Source organism: Rhineura floridana, chromosome 3, assembly GCF_030035675.1.
Source record: "Rhineura floridana isolate rRhiFlo1 chromosome 3, rRhiFlo1.hap2, whole genome shotgun sequence".
Lineage (NCBI taxonomy): Eukaryota > Metazoa > Chordata > Lepidosauria > Squamata > Rhineuridae > Rhineura > Rhineura floridana.
The window spans coordinates 62,699,531-62,718,241 of record NC_084482.1 but is presented as its reverse complement, the minus strand read 5'-3'; the positions used below and the strand labels follow the sequence as shown (position 1 = coordinate 62,718,241).

The 18,711-nt window shown below is 42.7% G+C and overlaps 1 protein-coding gene and 1 non-coding gene across 2 annotated transcripts in view; one reads left to right on the top strand and one right to left on the bottom strand.

Annotated features, from left to right (window-relative positions):
• UBE2O (ubiquitin conjugating enzyme E2 O) overlaps nucleotides 1–18,711 on the top strand; it is a 119,619-nt gene that overhangs the window by 6,905 nt on the left and 94,003 nt on the right. The window lies entirely within an intron of this gene.
• Nucleotides 5,265–5,383, bottom strand: LOC133382607 (5S ribosomal RNA). The gene has a single exon (XR_009762004.1). It is a non-coding gene; the product is annotated as a 5S ribosomal RNA (ribosomal RNA).

The window sequence follows — 18,711 nt, the reverse complement described above, 5'->3', positions numbered from 1 at the left end:
GCCTTTGATTAATTTTATTCCAGTATATGAACTTGAGGATTGTGCTATTGAGATTTTTAGTTTCAAAAGTTTATTTGAATAACAACTTAGTAATGCCAAAATCTATTGCAGTTAAGAGTTTTGACTCTGGCCGGCAAGATCAGAGTTCAAATCTCAGTTGAGCCATTTGCAACTTTGGGTCAGTTATTTACTCTCAACCTAGCCTACTCCACAATGTGGTTGTGAGAATGAAATAGGGTAACTCACATTTGTATATGCCATTCTGAGCTCAGAGGAGAAAGGATGATACAGTGGAAGCTCATTATAATGTGGTTGCTGTACCACGGATTTGGATATACCAATGTCCAAATATCATATACCAAAGTATGTTTATGTCCCCCGAGTAAAACACTGTATACAATAAGGAGCTTTCATTATAATATGGACCTCCTATAACATGGGTGCTTCCTTTGTCCCCCAACTCCCACGTTATAATGAGCTTTCACTGTATATAAAAATGGTGGGTTATGTTTCTAATTGCTTTCAATTATAAGCCCACATAGGGCATAGGACAGTAATTACTCTGGAGTTTCCTAAGTTCATGTGGGCATGTCTCCCCCTTGCAGAAGAGGATATGGTTGACACGCTAGTCAAAGTTGGTGAAACATTCTAAGCTATGGTCGAAATTGACCGGGAATATCTAGAAATATTGGGTCTAAAAGTGCATGCATGCTACAGACCTGGTCTGTATAGGGTAGGGTGACTAATCTAGAGCAAGTAAAACCTTCCTGTCTTATTTCCTAAGTCACCCTATCATCAACATCTCCACCTTATCTGGATTTGTTCATCCTCATCCAACCCCTTGGCGCTGCCAACACAGTGCTTATGGGTATACATGTGCCTGCCAGGGCCTTCCTATCAGCCACAGTATATTAGGCTTGGATTGTTTCAAGCATAATTACAGCATTGGGGGGGGGAATCTCCATTGGGGAGGAAAATATTAACTCCCCTCCCCCGCTGTTAGCATCCTGCTGAAATTGCCTTCCTCCCTGAAAGAAGCTTTCTGTTGGCTACATCACCCCCTTTCCCTAGCACTTGGGATCGAAAAATGGCTCCAGTAGAAGACTTTTTTCAAGCATAATGTGGGAGGCAATCTAATGGGTACTATTAACCCCTTTCTCTCCAGTTGCACTCTCCAGGAAGATCAACCCCTTCCCTCAAATTAGATTTGAAAAACATTCTTCTATTGCAACCAGTTTTCAAGCTTAATGGCAAAGGGGGAGTGCTGATGCAGCCAAGAGAAGGCTTCTTTCAAGCCTACATGCTGGCGGCGGGGGAGGGGGGAAGGCAAGTTAGTGTGCATGGTGCATGTGTGGTGAGGGGTGTGTGTGTGTGTGTGTGTGTGTGTGTGTGTGTGTGTGTGTGTGTGTGTGTGTGGTGCACATAACAGTTTCTTAGATTCCCAGATGTGTGCATTACCCTAAAAAAGGTTGATGCTGCTGCTTCCTAAGCAGTCATACCCAGTGTCATACCCAGGTCTGATGAAAAGCAGAAAATAGAACTGTGTCTTGTTAACAAACCAAAAACCATTCATTCCATAGTTCTTAATGACTCCACTCGGAGATTTAATGTAAACATAAATAGTAGTAGACCTCTTTAATACTCTGTTCCAAATAGAATAGAATCAACTTCTACCTAGTCATTGCATAGATCAGGGGTTATTAACCTGTGGTCTGGATGGACTGAAAGGGGTCTGTGAATAGGGGCAAAAAAAGGATTTTTTTCTTAGATTTCCTTCCAGTTATTTTGAACAAATTTTGTGTGTGCACATTTTTCTGGGGAGGGGTCCATAGTTTTCATCAGATTCTCTAAGGTGTATATGACCCAAAAAAGATTAAGAAACACTGGTCTAGATGGTTCCATAGATGTTATGAGGTGCATGTGATTTATTTTCAAACTGCAAATAAAAACAATTTATTGAAGTTGCATTTGTTATAATAGTAATTCTTTTAGGCACAGAAAAGATTGTTGGATTAATGATTTGGGGATTTTTTTTAAAGCATGGAATTCTTAAAACTGGAATTTGTCTTAAAATATAAGGAAGGCAATGAAAATACCAACTATACTGTTATTGCATTGCGGGTGGGGTTAACTTTCTCTGTAGGAAAAAATATTCTTTCCTTCCCAGATACCTTTAGGATGATATGCTCTTGTCTCTATTCTGTCTGCAGGAGGTTGAAATACAAATTACATGAACTAATCTGTCACAGTGTTGTAGAATAAACAAGATCATTGCAGTTTTTGGTTCCCATAATTCTTCAAAAAAGTTGCATGAGTGTCCTCAAGATATATTTATGTTATTTTACAAAATAATACCTGACTTGATAAATAAAAAAACAAGAAGATATGTTTAAATTATAGTGGGAAGTTCTATGCAGTAGCTATGCAAATATTCAAAATACTTATGTAAATGAGTTTCTTTGCTGCTACAGCTTCAAAACCCACTGTTCTTTATTGGCAAATTACAGACCAGGGCTTAGAATTCTGTGTACAAAGTGCTTTTAAGGAGGTATGGAAACTTAATTTTAGTCTTGGCTTGAAAATAGGTATTTAGACTTAGACTATTTTTATCAGTTGTTTAGAATAAATATTTAACTCTTATTCTTGTGGCCTTTTTTAAAAAAACCCAGTATTTGTTATAATTTAAGGAAATGCATTATTTTGAACGCATATTTCTGCAGACTGATACACAAAGTATCCACTTTATATCTGTGGATTTAAGAAATTGTTGTAGTAAATGACACTTGCAAAGAGAAAAGCGTCCTCCCTCTTGAGTGTGTTTGACTATTTAATTACTTGAGGGATTTTGTAGGCTCTAAAGGCTGACAGCACCCTGGCTGGAACAATCTATCTCAGTCTTTGCCCTCTCTCTTGTTGAACTCTTTCCTCAAGTCATTATTAGAGTTTATTTTGTACATCAAAATATAAGCACAGATGAGCAGCAAGTAAGCTAAGTACTTTTATCAATTTGGAAGATAGCCATTAATGTGTCTAAAACAACTTTGCCTGTTTTTTCATTTAAATGTTTTGCATTCAAAATTATTAGCATGAGGTTTTGTTTTGTATTGTCCATCTCCCTCCAGCAGAATGTCTTCATCTCTGTGTACAGTTCTTAACAGGGGTGTGTATTTTGTACCACAGTCATTCTTTTTTACCCACACTGCATTCAGAATAAATTATACAGACTAGGATTAACATATGGTTCCTTTTGGGGGGAGGAATTTGGAGTATGGGATGCATATAAGTAGCTGTTTAGATTTCTGGAACAGTGGCTGCTGGAGACCTTAGTCAATGTTTCTCTGAAACTTCTGAGCCTACATCAGATATGGTACCAAGGAGATGTTCAAGCTTTTTATGATAATGATTAGAAAGTAAAGCCAGGCTTCATATTCTGAATTCTGTGTGTTTGTATTGCGTAGTCAGAAGCATAACTAGCTTTTCATGTGCCCTGTGCAATGTTTTATTTTTGGGCCCCTTAATTTTTTTGGGGGGGAAAATAATAATAAAACAAATACAATATAACAATTGCTTTCATTTCAGCAAATCCATTTCAGGGCCCCCTTCGTCCTGTGGTCCTGTGCCTGTGCACCTGTTGCACCTGCCTAGTTACGGCACTGTGCATAGTCAAGATAATGGGTTTGATTCAAAGGTGCCTTGCCCAGGCAGAGTGGCAAGATCCTCCCTCCCTGATTATTGTGACATTCTGAAGGGCCCCCAACTGTTGAGCAGAGTTGGAGGGGACACAGTTAAGAGCAGGGGCAGGAAACCCTTGTGTGAAAGGAACTCTGTGCCTTACATCTGACCCTATGCTCTGTGCTAACAGGGTTTTATAAATCAAGAACGTTAAGTGATAAAGAAGAGTGGACCAGCTTTTAACTTAGAAAATGGAGACAAACTGAGGCAGTTTCAAATTTTAGATCCACTCAGAACTGAGTGTGGCTTGATCACTGTATTACATTATGCTTAGCTTTCTACCGTAGAATGTTGCATAGCTGAAGAACCTGAACTGGCAGTCCTTATATTACTTAATGCTTCAACTAGTGCTGTGCATTGTGACTTTGGGTTTGTTTTTTTAAAAAGTACCTGTCAGTAAGAGAGGTCTTATGAGCAGGTGGCTGTTTCTGCATCCTGAGAACCCTCAAATGGCTGCCAGTACAGGAGAAGCAGCAGCCTGACAGTTCAAACATCCTCATCTCCTTGTTTGTCCTGCAGCATCCATCTCTTGCATATCCTCCTGGGACATAATGATATTCTTTTACAGGATCCTGGCATTGCAGGTATAAAGGGAGACAGGCTAATCTTCATTGTGTCTCAGGCTATTGTTTCTCATCTGGTTTGCCAAGACTGACTGGGCTGAGTAAGAAGATAATGGTGTAGCTCCACCTCTTCCCACACCCCTCCTTTGTGCCACTTGGCTAGACATGAAGGAAGCAATGTATCTTTTGGTCATGCTGCAATGTGCACATGTCTTCTTCCTGTCCCATCTGCCCAGCTAATGATAACAGACTGGGCTACAGCCATGTGACCAAGAGATGGAAGCCAGGAATAGACGTATCATCATGAAGTTTAAAACCAAAATGTATGTGTTTTCAGAAGTCTGGCATTAAACTACATGTTAGTATTATGTATAGAACTTAAAAGATATTCCACCAAATTAAATGCTTGACTCTCACCTTACATTTCAGTTTGAAAACAAAACTAAAACTACTTTACTATAATACTGGGCTCCCTTTGGGAGGAAGGGCAGGACATAAATGTAATCATAATAATAATCCATTATAGTCCAACTAAGTCATTCTCTGAGTAGACCAATTAAAATTAATGGACTTAAAGTAAAGTCCATTGATTCCAATGGCTGTACTCTGAGTGTGCCTAACATTGGGTACCACCCTATAACTGAAAGTTGTAATAGTAGAAGATAATTAACAGATCTTAATGCCTTACATTTTTTGTTTTTCCCCTGTTGGGAGGGGGAGAGAGCAAGCAGTAATCAGTTAAGGACATTAGTTTCATTTGAGTAAGTTTTCTTTTAATTGGGTTATAGCCCTACTAACATCCAGTATAAAATTAGAAGTAATAATTCTTAATGTTGTACAAGTGATTGTGACCTAGTTGAGATACGGTGCTTTAAGACTTTGCTGTTCTTGTTATATGCCTTCAAGTCAATTGCGACTTATGGCAACCCTATGCATCTTTTATATACAGGGGTGGTTTGCCTTCCTCTAAGCCCACAGCACCCGGTATTCCTAGGTGGTCTCCCATCCAAGTACTAACCAGGCCTGACCCTGCTTAGCTTCCGAGATCAGACAAGATCAGGCATGTTCAGGGTAGTATGGCTGTAGCCACTTTAAGACTAAGCAGTTATAAATGTGTCACTTTCTAATCATTTTTTCTTCTGGGTCTTCTTAACCAACTTTAATTTCCCATCAAACATATGATAAAATGGGTAAAAAGTATTAGAAATCTTCCAAGAATGTGTATTAACTAAAAGGAAGGTGTTTGGGATGAAGGGCAATTTATTCTTTTTCTTTTAGTATCTACTTCAGACAGCACCTGCAAACTGAAGTTCTTACTGCTTTTCTGCCCTGTCTTAGATTCCAGTTTTGAGTTTATTGGAAACAGTGTGGTATTAGCAGTGACTTTATGCTGTGAAACAGTATCACTTCTGCAGTTTTCATAACTGTTCCATGTAAATAGTTTTTAACAGTAGCTATTGATGTTAAATCTGGTGAAAAGATAAAATTCTTAGATTAAGATAAATTCATGAGATCATAGAAGAGGCTTCCAATTGTTTCCCCAAGACTTGGAGTAGACAGAAGATAAAGAGCAAAGCAGTATTTCAGTCATAACAATGGAATAAGAACTGTGTGTCTCTAAGTCTACAGCTACTGGAAGACCAAGCTTTAGTCCCTTTGCCAGTGGCGTCACTAGGGTTGGTGTCACCCAGTGCGGTAACTCATGGTGTCACCCCCATGGACCTCCTCCCGTACCAGACCATACAGAATCCTTAGTAATGTTTTTTGTACTAATATTACTCGTAAATCGTAATTCCCGTATATCACTGAATGTAATGGCAATAGTAGTGACATAAACATAAAAGGTTGGGGACCAGCAGTTCTGAGTTGAATTAAGCAATGGTCTGATGGAGACTAAAGTAGCTTCCTCTGTTCCTAAATATGCATGGGATTATGGCCTTAATCTGAGTTGTTATGCAGCCTGAAGATGCTGCCTCTGCTGTTGCCATTTATAATAGACTGTGAATTCAGAACCAGAGATTGCATTCCTTCATCATTAATTAATTGAGAGTTAGCATGTAAATTTGCATAGTGAAAGCAAATGTACAATAGCAATTAACAGTGTGAGCCACAATGTCCACATTTCAGATTCCCCAACAAATTCACTGGATGACCTAAGAGGCTACTATCCTTCAGCCTTGCTTCCCATTTACCATCTCTGTAGCTCGGGGATCATAATGCAGGGTTAGCTTGCAAGGGATAGGAGGATTATTGTTATAATGGAAGCTCTTTGAGCACTTAGGAAAAAAGCACAACATTGTTGTTTGATTAAAGGGTCCTGCTTATGTATTGTTCAGAAAAGCTATGACTGAACCTTTGAAGTGTAGAGTCTTTTGAACTGGAGTGAATTTTGAAATGGGTCAGAAGTTAGTCTTCCCAAAAAAAAGGACTCCGCTGCATAGCATTTCACAGATTGTCTCCTCCGAGCCTTTCTCATAAGAACATAAGAAGAGCCTGCTGGATCAGGCCAGTGGCCCATCTAGTCCAGCATCCTGTTCTCACAGTGGCCAACCAGGTGCCTGGGGGAAGCCCGCAAGCAGGACCCGAGTGCAAGAACACTCTCCCCTCCTGAGGCTTCTGGCAACTGGTTTTCAGAAGCATGCTGCCTCTGACTAGGGTGGCACAGCACAGCCATCATGGCTAGTAGCCATTGATAGCCCTGTCCTCCATGAATTTGTCTAATCTTCTTTTAAAGCCATCTAAGCTGGTGGCCATTACTGCAACTTGTGGGAGCAAATTCCATAGTTTAACTATGCGCTGAGTAAAGAAGTACTTCCTTTTGTCTGTCCTGAATCTTCCAACGTTCAGCTTCTTTGAATGTCCACCAGTTCTAGTATTATGAGAGAGGGAGAAAACCTTTTCTCTATCCACTTTCTCAATGCCATGCATAATTTTATACACTTCTGTCATGTCTCCTCTGACCCGCCTTTTCTCTAAACTAAAAAGCCCCAAATGCTGCAACCTTTCCTCATAAGGGAGTCGCTCCATCCCCTTGATCATTCTGGTTGCCCTCTTCTGAACCTTTTCCAACTCTATAATATCCTTTTTGAGATGAGGTGACTAAAACTGTACACGGTATTCCAAATGTGGCTGCACCATAGATTTATACAACGGCATTATGATGTTGGCTGTTTTATTTTCAATACCTTTCCTAATTATAATTTTATATAATTATATAGGGCACAACAGGACACAGCTGCAGTTTTGATTAATCTCGCAATATAAAAATATTACGTGGCAGCGCTGCCTGACTAGTAAAGCAGGGTCCATCACTCTAGACCAGCCATCCCCAACCTGGTGCCATCCAGATGTTTTGGACTACAGTTAGCATACTCCCTGACCATTGGCTATGCTGGCTAGTGGTGAGAGAGTCCAAAACACTTAGAGGGCTCCTAGTGGGGATGTTTGGTCTAGGCCATCAGTCTAGGCCAGAAGAGAGGCCTAAAACATATGGCAAATACAAATATTAAACCTAATTACTGTTTTAAAAGTAAGTCAGTTAGTTGCCAAATCAGTCAATTTAAGTAAATATTACAGTATCTCAGACAGATGTAATGTTGAATATATTTAATGACAACACTCTTGTCCAAAACTTGAAGACTATGAATTTATTGTTAGAGTGATAATGCAGATTCCTACTGTGAGAAAGAACCAAGCCTCATGACATGGATGTAGGCCTTTCTAGTGTCAGCCAAGGCCAAGCCTGCCCCTTACTGGGTCCCCACCATGAAAAATGCTGCCACACACTCTATTTGCATAAACTGCTCTGATACGTTGGGACTGCCCCAACTTCCTGAAAACCTTCAGGCTCAAAAGACCAACTTTTCTGCCTTTAAGTACTGTAGGTGACATCAGAAAGGGGGGGGGGCAAGTAGCTTAGCCACTCCACCACCCCAGTGCTGAATCCCAGTAGTTACTTGAAGAAAAGGCACTGTTCACATACAAATTACAAATGAATCATAACCTGGAAATTACAGTAAGGCTGCCGTTCCAAAGCATGCTTAACTCCATCTAAATCAATAGGACTCACAGCAGAGAAAATCCATATACAATGAGAGCCTGAACACTTATGAAATATACCATAATTTCTATTCCAGAAATAAGACATGTGGAACATTTGGAAGGGACAGCCTGTTTGCTTGGGCTTTGCCTAGCAGCGCCATCATCTTTTCCTCTCATGACATTCGGGACCATACAGGGGACCAAACTTTGGGCATCCAAATCATCCTGCCAAATGGTGTGGAAGAGATTGTCTCACACATCAGGTGCAGATGTGCAGTTTTAAAGAAGGGGTCACCTGCACAGCCTCCCTCATTGATGCAGCAGGAGCAGAAGACACTATCATCAAGGTTGGATGCATGTTACAGCTCCAGATCACAAGTCTGGTGTGGTCACCACCAGTGCCACCTCCTTGGCCCCTGCTCACATCAGTCACTCGCGCAAGGAGAAAAGCTCTGTCTCCTTCCCCCACAAGAAGAGCCTGCTTCTCCTCCCCATCTACCACCCAATCACCCAGGGGCGGATTGAAGGGGTTTATAGGGTCAGCAGGGTCGACATCCATCTCCTTCCCTCAGGGCCTCTGGAATCGTTCATGTCCACTTGCATTGTGGTGTCTCCTCCCGGCAGGGCATCCCTGGATTCCCGCCTTGCGCCTCCTTTTTCCCTGCCGCCTCCCAGCCTCCCACGCAGCCAGACCCTCACTGTCCTCTTAGTTCTTGAGGTAGTAGTCGGGTCCAGGTCCGCCGTGGCTCTTGGCCGGGTTCTTCACATTCTGGAACTGCAAGAAGTCGGTCCTGTTGCTGGCGAAACAGGAAGGCGGGTGCCAGGCCACGGGCCAGAGTCACCAGGCACTGGGAGCTGCAGGGGACAGGGGGCTGAGGGAGGGAGGGAGGAGAGAGCGAGAGAGGAGGGAGCCTGGCCAGTGCCAGGGCCCGGCAAGCCGGGCTCGGGGAGCACCACCATCGTGTGCCCACCGTGGGGACAGCCCACTCGCCAGGCCGGAGGCTCCCAGCACCATTCAGGGACAGGCCCCGAAGGCGGAGGAGGCAGCCATGAGCAGGGCGGCTTTGCTCAGGTTTGAATCTCCTGCTCTTTGGCTGCAGAGCGGTTTCCCCCCCATCCTGCCTGGGAAGCCACTTAGGCACGCAGCCCAAGAGCAGGCAGGGGATTCAAATCTCCCGCCTAAAATTCACAGCTGATGAGCAGGCAGGCCAGGCAGGAAGGGGGAAAAAACCGCTCTGCAGCTGAAGCGCCAAGTCCGGGGCCCGGGAAAATTGCCCTGCTTCCTGGTGCCTAGGGGCGGCACTGGGTGTCACCCCCTCTGATGGTGTCACCCGGTGCAGTCCGCACTCCCGTAGTGACACCGCTGCCCTTTGCAGCATGTGCCCATGGTATTCTGAAGGACTCCACCATTTGTTTGAAGAAGAGAATTGTATTGTTGCTTCCACACTTTAGCTTAGCTGAGGCACTTTTTTTTGTAGTTAGCTGGAAATGCTGTTAAAACTGAGATTCCACACTACACTTAATTTAGCACTGTATACAGGAGTGCTCTTCTCCATGGCCAATATTCATATGCAGTGTGTACTTATAACTGCCACTTAAAATCTCTTTCCAGTGTTAATGAAAAATTCCCTGTTTGCAGATCCTGTCTGTTTTTTTTTCTTCCTTTTAATTGCTAGGAGATTAATGAAGAAAGGGCTTTTCACATTGCCATTATGGAGAGAGGTTTAATTACTGGTCATCTTGAATTATTTTCTCTTTCCATTTTTTATAGCAAAATAGTGTTATTTTGCTATGAGTAAATATTATTTATTGAATTTATATCCTGTCCTTCTTCCCAGAACGAGCCCAGGGCAGCAAATATTTAGAGGAAGTAATTAATTAAAGCCTCTTTTTCCCCAACCACCACCGGAGGAGCAGATACTTGCACTAGGGCAGTTGATACTGTTCATTACTAATCGGCTCATTTATCACCAAGTGTGACAAATAGAAAGAAATAAAAACAAGAAGGCTGCAAACAGGATATCTTTAATTAAAAACATAGCAGTCCTAATAGTGCGATAGAACCTTGCCTGTTCACACAGGCAGGCTAGTACTGCAATTACATTATATCACAAAATAACAAAAACACACTACAGATCATATCTGAAAAAAGCAAGGGAAGTCAAACCACCTGACACCCAACAATAGTGTCTGGATTTTCTGTTGTTTTTTTTTTAAAAAAAGAGTGAATAAAGGGTGGCAATTGCAGAGAGAGAGAGCTAGTGATGAAGCAATCTCAGAAGTTGTCCTGATCCTTAGCATATCCAATGGGCCAGTGAAATTCTCATGGGTCTCTGCTATGTTTTCCTATGGTTTTGGGGTGCATTCTCAAGAGGGGCTAACAACAATTAGGAAAGAGGACTTATTGGAAGACTGGCTAGTAATTTCAGTAATGATTAGCTACCCACTGCCAGTTATGAGAATCTGTAGAAATATGGAGCTGTTTCTGAGCACTTGCCACAGCAATTTGATAACTAGCATCAGAAAAGCATTTTGAGAAACAGTGGTTTGCAGTTATTTGGAAAAACAAAGTGTGAGTGAAGTCAGTGTATCTATTAAAATGTGAGTTACAGATATTGGGGCTTAAGCTTGATCATGTTGGTCCCTTCCCTTCTTCTCAATGACCTTTCTAATACTATTATATTAAGAACAAAAACCTTTTGAGATTATTATAATGAAGGCAGCCATAATGGATTGCCTTTATATTTGCACAATGGCTCCCTTATTACAGAACTTACGCGGAACCATCTATGTAAACTAACTAATTTGTCAACTGTTCCTTTTCACTTCCAGGCTAGATGCTGATTCGCCAGTTTGTGTAGTTCAGAAATAGTCCTGTTTTTACTAATCAGGAATACTTTAGTCATTATGGTTGCACTTCAGTAATAGGAGAACTAGGATGGGGCTTATCTGTTCTGCATTATTAAGTAATAGATTTAGTATTTGAATCAGATTCTCTGCTACCACATTGGCCAGCTGTATATCTTTACATTTTTAATAGGAAATGTATATCCATGGCTAAAATTGAACACTGAGAGTTATGTGCCTGTATTTCCATTTTCAGTAAATGCAACTAAGACTGCAATCCTAAATGTGTCTACTCAGAAGTCCCATTTAATTCAGTGGGTCCTACTCCCAGGTAAGTGGGGTTAGGATTGTAGCCCAAGTTGTATATAGGGAGATAATTTAGAGAAATGTAGATTTAAATGTAGAGTCACAGATGCAAAATAACTATGCATGCCTGTTGAAAATCAGTTAGGGCACAGGAAAGGCATCCTACTGTGTTTTCCCCCCAAAATTGGCTCAAAACTTGAAATGCATGAGATGTAAGCCGTCTAACATATAACTATTAGAATAAGGATCTTCTGTAGGATTGAGAAGTCCATTGAATGACTGTCTCTAAAATATTCAGTGAGTAAAAAATGTGTTAAATCTCTCCTGATTTTGCAGGTGCTTTCTTTATCATCTCTCATACTGCTACTATTGACAAATTTCTGTAGGCATAGACATTGGTGTTCATGTATGCTTCCCTATATGCATGAAGCACAAATTATCCAACAGACTTGAGCGTGTTCAAGGCTATTGATCTGTGCACTTGCAACAAATGATAAGCTAATTACTGAACAAAATGTATGTTGTGTCTCTTCTCAGTGCTACTTTTAGTATTTAAGATTTACAAAGACTCTGTGTTTCAGGTTTTATGAGTTTACCAGAAGTCTCCTCTGTGTTTCACATGTTTTACAGATGGTCCAAAATCTGTTCTTCATGGTAGTCCTTGTTGTTAGTTGTGTATGTTATGTGTCTTTTTATAAAAATGTGTTTTTGCTGTAAACTAGTATAGGATGGCAGGCAGGTGATAAAGTTTAGTAGCCTGGATTTCTGAAATGACTTGGATCATCTTCTACCACCTCAGCATCTCTGTGATTTCTTCTTGCTGTAGATAGTACAATTATTAAGCAATTATTAATTAAGCCATTGCGGTCCAGGAACAGTTGCAACTGGTGTATCAGCCAGAGCTGCTAGGAAGCGCTTCTGGCCACAGAGGTCACCTGGGCTTCTAGTAGCAGAAATGGATCAGGGAGTACCTTCAGACTGCGTACTTGCTCCTTCAGAGGGAGTGCAACCCTATCCAGAACAGGCAATTGACCTGTCTCGCTGACACAGGAACCACTCATCTACAAGGCGTCTGTCTTTCCAGGATTCAAACTCAGTTTATTGACTCTCATCCAGTCTGCCACTACATCTGGGCACCAGCCCAGGGCTTGTATAGCCTTGAGATGTAATGGAGAAATAGAGGTGGATATCATTCGCATACTAATGACACTTTGCTCCAAAACTCCTAATGACGGCTCCTAACAGCTTCATATAGATGTTGAATAGCACTGAGGACAAAACAATGCCCTGTGGCACCCCATAGCGTAAACACCAGGGGGCAGAAGAGCACTCTTCCCATGTCGCTCTTGGGACATAACCCTATAGTTAGGAACGAAGCTACTGCAACACAGTGCCACCCAGGGCCGGCGTAACACGGTAAGCAAGGTAAGCATGGCAGGAGGGTGCAATGCTTGAGGGGCGCTGGAGGCCAGGTGGGCAGCCAGGCAGGCCCCTTTGGCAGGACGTGAATCAGTCCTTGTCTTCCTCCTGCTGAAACAACCCGCAGGAGTCGCTCTCTCTGCAATTTGGGGCCTCCGGCAGGGCACTCATCTCCCCCGCCCCCAGCTTTTAACGGGAGGCTGAAGCCGGTGCCTCGCACCGGCTTGCGAGTCCTTCCCTCGCCCAGGCTCCATTCGGTGCCCCCCTTCCCGCCCCTCGGATCTGCTTCCTTAACCGTCGGAGGCCAAGGCTGCCGTGCAGCTGGATCAAGCTAGCTGCCAGGCGCTTGTCAGGATATGCGCGCAGCTCAGCTTAGCGCCAAAGAAAGGGCCACCTTTTCTTCGTGGGGCTCCCATGTTTGATCCTGCAGGGTTCCTCATCGCCAGCAGGGGCTCCTCACTCACAATGCCCAGAAGCACCGGCAGGGGTGGTGGTAGCTGCGGGGAGTGGATAAAGTGCCTGCTTTCCCCTGGCTTTCTAGGTTTTGCTGCCTCTTTTGAAATTCTCTCTGGAGGTGGGTTTGATTTCCCTTGATTTGCATCAGTCGGTCATATGCATCACTTTACCAGCTTCATTGGGGTGGGGTGGGGTGGGGTGGGGTGGGGTGTGTTAGGGAGCCCAGCTGCCCTCTTCCTCCTCCTTCCCCACTTGATGACATTCCAGTCAGCCATGGGTTACTTGTCCTCCTCTTCTGCCCTTCTGCATTTTCTCTTTATCCTTTGGCGGCTTCAGTCAACTCCTCTCACCCTTAGTGCTGTGGGCTCCTTTTTTGCAGCAAGATCCTCTGCCTGTATTTATTGCCTGTTATATTCAGAGTTCCAGATCTAGTTTCTTGAGCTACTTTTTAAAAAGGTTGCCCTCATCATTTTGTAGCTCCAAACTGGGTTTTCCTTGTGTAATGAGAACTCAGAAGCAGGGCCGGCTCCAGAAACGCCGGGCCCCTTGGGCATCAGCCTACCCCGGTCCCCTCTGCTCTCCTTCCAAGATCCATGGCACGAGCTGCATTGTGGATCGCAAGGCAAGAGCTTCTGAGCCACCCGCCACCGCCTCCCGCCACTATCCCCTGCCACCATCCCCTTGCTTCACCTACCTTTCTCTGCTGTTCTTTGCGGCTGCACGCACTGCGCGTGCAGGGTTGCCCTCAATCAAGATGGCAGCCAAGGTTTCCGTAAGGGACTGAAGCCTCTGCCGCCATCTTGGTTGATGGCACACAGCGCGCACATTGCTGCCATCAACCAAGATGGCGGCAGAGGCTTCAGTCCCTTACGGAAACCTCGGCTGCCATCTTGATTGAGGGCAACCCTGCGGGCGCAGTGCACACAGCCACAGAGAACAGCAAAGAAAGGTAGGTGAAGCGGGGTGGTGGTGGCGGGTGGCTCGGAAGCTCTTGTCTTGCTATCCGCGGCACGGCTCGTGCCATGGATCGCGGAAGGGGAGCGGAGGGCCCCTCAGGGGCCTCCCAGGAGCTCCTGTAGCTGCGGGGCCCTTGGGCCAGTGCCCAACCTGGCGGCCCTTTGGAACCAGCCCTGCTCAGAAGTAACCAGGGCAGAATCTACAGGGAAAAGTAGAACTATTTTTTAATGTAAAAAGCTCTCACCAAATTGCAATAAAAAACAACTATAAGCTGTTTGATGTCATATTTGCTACTCAGGGCATCCTGATTGTGGCATATTTTGCTAGTTTTTATATCAGTTAAGTTGTACCCAGTTTGTTTCATGCTATGTATTAACCTACTTCTATTTTTCCTTCTGGTCTCTGCCTGATGCAGTTGCTAAATTAATCATATCCTTATTTGTATAGTTGCTGTCTGGTCAGTTTTGTAATCCGTAAGAAACTCTAAAATTCATTCAGACCAATCATCTGTCATTCCGTATTATTTTACAGAATTTTACTGACACTTCCAGTGAGCATGGCAAGTGATGAGAGATCTTTTTCTAGATTAAAAATAATTAAAAATTATTTACGGTCAAGTATTTCACAAGATAGACTTGTAAACCTCGCTATGATTGCAATTGAAAATGTGTGTTCCCAATTAAACATTAGTGAACTAATTCATAAGTTCGCAAACATGAAAGCACGTAAGGCTAAATTCGTGTAACCAATTATCTTTTTGCTAAATAAAGGCAATACAAAAAGGTCATTTTCTTTTATTTATTGTACTATTCACGCAAAACATTTTCCTACTCTATAATGATTTTCTTATTTGTCCTTATTTGCCTTGTTACATTTTTTATAACATTTGAATTGAAAAATGAACAAATTATTTTTATAAAAGGTAAGGGCGCCGATTTATAATTTGCAGGGGGGCTCCGAACGTGACAGCGCCGGCTCTGCCAATACCCATCCCAGAGAGTTGGTCCAGAAGAATACCATGGTCAGTGGCAGAAGGAGCAGAGCTTAACTCCTCCTGTCCCTTTCTCTGTAAAGGTCATTCATCAGGGCAGCCAAGGCTGATTCAGTCCAGACTGCCATAGATCCAGAAAATCGATCTCATCCAGGAATGTCTGCGGTTATTCCTCCACAACCCTTTCAGTCACCTTCTGCAGAAAGGAAATATTTGCAACCTGGTGATAGTGGTTGTAGTCCAGACCAGGACTGGGTTTTTTCAGTAGTGGGCGCACTACCACCTCCTTTAAAGCATTCACCATGCCCTTGACTCACCCAATAACCCCCCCGGCTCAGTTTCACCAATCATTTCACCTGATGGACATGGATTGAAACAGCACAGAGTCAAGACACGTTCTGCAAGCACCCTGGCCGTGTCATCAGGACTTATAAACTGAAATTGATCCCACAAAGTCGTACTGTAACCATAATGGTAGTTTCTAAATCGCTGTGGAGTTGATGAATTTTATCCTCAAAATGATGGGCCAAATCATCACAGCAGGCCTCCATTTCTTCCAGAGACCCATCCCCCCTAGCAAGTAAGACCAGATTCCAGACAATCTGGCAAATCTCTTCTGGATGATTCCTTGAGGACACAGTAGAAGCTGTAAAGTAAGACCTCTTCGCTGCCCTTATTGCCACAGGGTAGATGTGATTATACACTCTAACCAGTGCTCAGTTGCCACACCAGCCTTTCCCAACTAGTGGGCCACCAGATGTTGTTGGACCACAATTCCCATCTTTCCTGACCAGTGGCAATGCTGGCTGAGACTGATGGGAGTTGTGGTCCAACAACATCTGGTGGCCCACTAGTTGGGAAAAGCTGATCTACACCATCAGTGCTCTAGTTACCATCTAGCCTGTTTCATTACATGCAGGTTCCTACAATACCAGAGGGTGTTACAGGCACCATAGCGTTGGAGAGGGCATTCAGGAGTGATCATATCAGTAGCCCTCAGTATCTTGCCATTCCACAGCAAAGTGAGAACCTTGACAGGATCACCTGCTCCATCCACTGGAAACCCCCCAGAGCATTCAGGAATCCATCAGAATCCATATGTCTCTAGGGAAGGATCATTTTAATTGGTTCCCACCATTGCAAAGGGTGATAATTGCTGTAAGTCCAAAACTCACCAAGAAGTAGTCTGACCATGACAGTGGAGCCACAGAGATCCTCTCTGTTTCCAGACTCTCCCCACTTGCAGTGAATACCAAGTCAAAGGTATGTCCTGCTCTGTATGTCAGGCTGATGACAACCTCAGACAGTCCCATGCAGGCCATGAAATCCTGAGATAGTCCAATGGCGCCCTTTGAGCAAATGTTGAAATAACTCAGAATTATTGTTCGAGTTTCTTCCAACATCAAGCTCGAGACTATCTCAGTCAGGGAGGCTGTTTGGCAGCTGGGTGAGTGATGCACCAGCAGCATCCCTATCCCAGCATGTAGGCCTTCAGTCTCATTCCAAATTCAGATCCTAGTATACATTTTATAAATCACCCTGCGCTTTATAGATTACAACAAAGCTTTTGACTGTGTAGATAATGAAAAACTATGGAATGCTTTAAAAGAAATGGGGGTGCCACAGCGTCTGATTGTCCTGATGTGCAACCTATACTGTGGACAAGAGGCTACTGTAAGGACAGAATATGGAGAAACCAATTGGTTCCCAATTGGAAAGGGTGTGAGACAGGGTGGTATTTTATCACCCTACTTGTTTAATTTATACGCAGAACATATCATACGGAAAGTGGGATTGGACTAAGATGAAGGAGCTGTGAAAATTGGAGGGAGAAATATCAATAATTTAAGATATGCAGATGATACGATACCACTAGCAGAAACAAGTAACGATTTGAAAAGAATACTGATGAAAGTTAGAGGAAAGCACAAAAGCAGGACTACAGCTGAACGTCAAAAAGACTAAAGTAATGACAACAGAAGGTTTATGTAATTTTAAAGTTGACAATGAGGACATTGAACTTGTCAAGGATCAATACCTTGGCAAGGTCATTAACCAAACTGGAGACAATAGTCAAGAAATCAGAAGAAGGCTAGTACTGGGGAGGGCAACTATGAGAGAACTAGAAAAGGTCCTCAAATGCAAAGATGTATCACTGAACATCATTCAGACCATGGTATTGCCAATCTGTATGTATGGATGTGAAAGTTGGACAGTGAAAAAAGTGGGTAAGAGAAAAATCAACTCCTTTGAAATGTGGTGTTGGAGGAGAGCTTTGCACATATTATGGACTGTGAAAAAGACAAATAATTGGGTGTTAGAACAAATTAAACCAGAACTGTCACTCGAAGCTAAAATGACAAAACTGAGGTTATCATACTGTGGACACATAATAAGAAGACATGAAAGGACAATAATGCTGGGAAAAACAGAATGGAGTAGAAAAAGAGGAAGGTCAAACAAGAGATGGGTTGATTCCATAAAGGAAGCCACAGACCTGAACTTACAAGATCTGAACAGGGTGGTTCACGACAGATGCTCTTGGAGGTTACTGATTCATAGGGTGGCCATAAGTCGTAGTCGACTTGAAGGCACATAACAACAAATGAAATAGTTGGTAATTGAAAGTGGGAAGGTACAAAATCAGAAAAATCAGATTTTTCCATTTTGATTTATTGTGAATTTTGAACATTTGATACTTAGAGCCATTGTCATGACCCTTTGTGAGCAGGCTGAATCACATTCTGGCATGGTAATAAGAAATCGGGGAGGGGCACTATGGCTTATAGATTGAACATGTAGATTGAAAATGGTTCAGTGGGTTGATCACTTAGGAAAGAGAGGTTTGAGGATAGTCCATGCAGAATTTGGGGTAAAAATGATAAAGTGTTTGTTTTGAATGAGTGACATGCTTCATAAGAGGCTCTGGCATTTCAACAGGTATTGTGAATTTTTCATTCATAGGCTTTGCTTGGGTGGTTTTCCTGGAAAGATTTTTCTGTTTATACTGCATGTTTTGGGAAATGAGTTGTTTTCAGTCAAGGGTAAATCTAGTATGTGCTTCTTACCTCTGAGTTGTATAACATGTTTGTAGTTTTTATTAAAAAGGCATTTTCTTCCTCAGCTCTGGTTTTATTTTAGCTTTTGTTTTTGCTTTTGTTCTATTTATATAATCAACAAAAAACCCACCAAAATTCAATTAAATAATTTGAAAATGGCATTTTTCTGGTCAATGTTAGTCAACAGACTTGCTTATTCTGTTGTTGCTATGCAACTGTTTCCATCCAGTCCTTGCCTCTGGAAGTATAAAAACTTGTTGCTAGGCGAGATTCTCACAAAACAGGCCTCAGCCTTGAAGAGTTTACAGTTCAGATAGGCTAAGAGGTTAGAAGTTAGGTG